The sequence below is a fragment of the Nanorana parkeri genome, unplaced genomic scaffold (genome assembly GCF_000935625.1).
Source record: "Nanorana parkeri isolate BGI_ZX_2015 unplaced genomic scaffold, ASM93562v1 scaffold435, whole genome shotgun sequence".
Classification (NCBI taxonomy): domain Eukaryota; kingdom Metazoa; phylum Chordata; class Amphibia; order Anura; family Dicroglossidae; genus Nanorana; species Nanorana parkeri.
In genome coordinates, this window is record NW_017306703.1 from 710,556 (window position 1) to 714,818 (window position 4,263).

At 38.9% G+C, this 4,263-nt stretch overlaps 1 protein-coding gene across 1 annotated transcript in view; it reads left to right on the forward strand.

Moving 5' to 3' along the window:
• Positions 1-4,263, forward strand: part of LOC108789991 (transcription factor CP2-like protein 1) — a 41,643-nt gene that overhangs the window by 586 nt on the left and 36,794 nt on the right. The gene's annotated exons all lie outside the window — the stretch shown is intronic.

Genomic DNA, 4,263 nt, shown 5'->3' on the forward strand with positions numbered 1-4,263 from the left:
TAGATAGATAGATAGATAGATAGATAGATAGATAGATAGATAGATAGATAGATAGATAGATAGATACGGAAGATGGCTGCTTAGGATTGCACTAGAAAATCATAAAGCATTTACTGATATTTGATAAATGTAAAGGTGTGCACAAATGGTCCTCCTCACAATGATTAAGAGAGATCTCTTCTTTCTATCTTAATGGGATTGCAGTTGCTCCGGCTTTATACTTGATGTGTTATATGACAATGTTGGCTGGAAATTTACTCCAAGTGCTACTACAGGAATCTGTCACGTTGTGTATCCTATAATTGGATCAGTCACATCACTAATAAAACCTGTTTGCTTATTACAAAACACGAAAAGAGAGGGGAAACCCTAAGTTGCCGTGAAAGCTAGAGGGATAGATTGGATAGATTGGATAGATTGGATAGATTAGGTAGGACTTCATATTACATAGTTTTGGTTAGATTAGTATTGTGACACTTAGATGGGAATTCAATGGGGAGATTTTTTCCTCACTTACTGCCGCATCTCCCCAGCGAGACACAGATGGCAAAAAATAAGGTGTGTTTGAACACTTCTCTAGTCTATCCAAAAATTTTTTAAAAATGTGTCTTTACATACAATTTAAAGGAGGACTCCGGGCATGTATAAAATGTATATACCCCGGGACTGCAAGGGTTACGTGCTCATTTTGGTCTAGGCTCTAAAATAATATTGTCAGATCCTCCGTCCTGCCTGGCTGCTAGACCGGCCTCTTCTTCCCCAGGCTCCGGCGGCCCAAGGACCTGCAACAGACCGCTGCGGAACAGAGGATCGCGTCAGTATATTTTTTTATTTTAGACCCTAGACCAAAACGAGCACTTAACCCTTGCAGTGCGGGGTAGCACCATTGTAAAGGTTACTTTTTACATTTCCTGGAGCTCTTCATTAAGGTGTTACATATAACGGTATTCCTAGAGATAGATATTTGTTAGGAAATTCCCTGACCAGGAAACGATCTATTATACAACCAAGAGACACATATACTCTTTCAACACAAATTCATAAAGCTTTAACACAAGGTTAAGGATCTTTATTTCAGCCATGTGACTATAGTTTGCAAATCTCACAGGCTCTTAGCTGAAAACAATCCTTGTCCTTATCTCGGTGTCCTAGTTTTGAAATTGCTTTTTATAATATCACAGAACATTTACTGGCATTTGAATATGAATTTGTGCAAAACTGCTTTTCTTTCTGACAAGTCCCAATGTCACCTGTTGCGTTTACTTATGCTGTATCATTGAGCACCCCCCTGCGTCAGATATCCCCGGCAGTGTCCCTTATAGATCTTATATTTGGGATATTTCCATAGTAATAAAAAAATACATTTTGTATCACCAATAACACTGTCTTGATTCAGTAATGCCATGCTTATCCAGATCTATGTAGGAAAGTGCATTTCAAGTTTTGAATATATCTTAAAGTGAAACTTCACTCCCCCTTTACATTTTGTTCTCCTTCTTACCATGACCGTTGGTTTGTCCACAAAAAACATATACACACGCCCAACGAATCCTGAATTGTCTTATGTAAGCCACAGCTCCATCAAAGCACACAAGTTACCACGCCGCCATTTTCCTTCTGATGTTATCAGCGGGCCGGCTGTCTCTTCTGTATTCTTGTAGCAATTGCAGAAAATGTAGTGATGATTGTTTTCAGGTCTGTTATTGTACTAAAACCAGGGACAGCAACTAGTGTCCCCAGATGTAGGTAGGCCATGGCATTCTATGTATTTCATTTATGTAGATGAGGACGGTTTATATATTTTGGAATCTTTGACCTGTTACAGTGTACATATGGCAGTATGGTCCCGGCTGGGGGCCTAGGGTACAAAGAAACAATGGTTTTTCATGGAGTTGTTGCAGCCTTTACACTGACAAGACATTTATAATAAGGGTTACCAGCAAGGTTTAATGATCTGTATCAACATTCTTTCCAGGACGGCTGTAATAAAGCCACTGGCATAGTCTAAATGGGCCTCTGAAAGCCAGAATGTTTAAATAGGCAGCTCTTTCATCTTCTGTATTCTCCTTCATACCATAACTGTATGCTTTTCCAGCATCTGTATCTTTACCTTATATCATCAAAAGTCTTCTGTATCCTCTCTTATAATCTAATAGACTGTAAGCTCTTCCTGCATCTGTGTTTCTCCCTTATACCATCACAGGTCTTCTCTATTCTCCCTTCTACACTAATAGATTGTGACCACTTCCAGCTTCTTTATCTCTCCTTTTTACCCTAGTCATTTGTATGCTCTTTCCCTGTACTGAAATAGATTGTAAGCTCTTCCACCATCTGTATCCTCTCTCTGTATCTCTACCCTATACAATGATACAATGTAAACTCTTTCACCTTCTGTTTCCTCTCTTACACAATAATAGACTGTAAGCTCTCCAACCTCTGTACCCCTTCCTTATATAATAATAGACTGTAAACTCTTGCTCCTTCTGCATGCCTTCCTTATACTGTATAGTCATAAACTCTTTTGCCTTCTGTATTTTTTTCTTTATATTGTGAAAGACTGCAAGCTCTTCCACTTTTTGTGTTCTCCCTAAAGGTGGGCTTACACTGTAAGAATATCACCTGGTTCTTGAGGGCCCTTTTGACTGACATCCCTCTATCAGCGGATCAAAGAAGCCGGTCTGTAAAATCTTCTGTTGCGGCTCTGTTCAGGTATTCTGATAGTGGCCACCGTCAGAATACAAAAGAAACAGCGGGGATTTCTTGATCAAGGCGCTCATAGCATTTTTTTTTAACGTTCATCCCACAGGTCAAATGGAAAAAAAACCAGATCGCTGTATGGCCAGTTATACACCCTAATAGACTGTTACCCGTTCCAGCTTCTGTATTCATCTGCCATATGTAATAGATTGTAAACTTCTCCAGCTTCTGTATCTCTCCTCTTTGCTATAATAGATTGTAAGCTCTTCCACCTTCGGTATACTCCCTTATATTGTAATAGATTGTCAGCTCTGCCGCCTTCTGTATCTCCCCTTATACTGTCATAGATTATACTCCCTTATACTGTCATAGATTATACTCCCTTATACTGTCATAGATTGTAAGCTCTTCCACCTATGTGTCCTCCCTTATACTGTAATAGATTTCAATATCTTCCAACTTCTGTATACTCCTTTATACTGTAATAGATTGTAAGCTCTTGCACCTTCTGTATCCTCTCTTACTGTAATAGACTGCAAACTCTTCCGGATTCTATATCTTCCATTATACTGTATTAGATTAGAGGCTCTTCCACCTTCAGAATCCCCCTTATGCTATATTAGATTGTAAGTTATTTTACTTTCCACATCCACCATTATACCCTGATAGAATTTAGATTTAGATTTGTTTATTTATTCACTCATTCATTTATTCATTCATGTTTTAACGCAAGAGGTGTGAGTACCTGGATTTGACCTGGCATCACCCTCTTGCAGTCCTTGTACAGCAGGGCTGGATCGTGAGAAAAAGAAGCAGTACAAGGAGCCAATCGGTTCATGTGCTGGCAAGAAACATGCTGATAGGAAAATAAAGCAGAGTGACAGAGAGATGAGCTAATCTCTGTGCTGCCTCTCCTTTCACTGTCCAGTCACAGGCTGGGGATGGGCCTAAGACAATCTGGGCTCTGAGGAAGTAGGTTCAATGATGCTGGCCATCAGATTGAGGAGGTGTGGTGGCAAAAAAAGTACTGTAGGACAGGGGCTCCCAAATGTGTTTATCTAGAGACCCAAAGAAAAAATCTGTAACCATACTGGGACCACAAAGAGAATTATTACCAAAATGTCAGCAAAGACAAGTAAAATGACTGGATAACACATTGCGGGTGCTCTTTGACATTTCTGTAAGCTCCAGTAAAGCTGAGAGAAATCAATTCTTTGTTACACTTTCTTTTTGACATTTTCATTTAGCGCAGGTGTCTCTTCACCTCACAACCTTGTCTGTGTAATTCCCTCTGACCTTCACATGTATTCTAGCCCCCAATATACAGTATGTCTGAGCTGTCAATCCTAATAGCTGGTTTCATAGGCTTTAAGAAGGGAGGTTGTGTCATGAGTGGGAATATTTATCACGTTTTCATCCCATAGAAACATTCCTTAACATATTAACCGCATTGTTTATAGACTGTATATCATATATGTATATAATATATATATCTATATCTATATATATAGATATATATATCTATATATATCTATATATATATAGATATATATATTCCAACAGGAA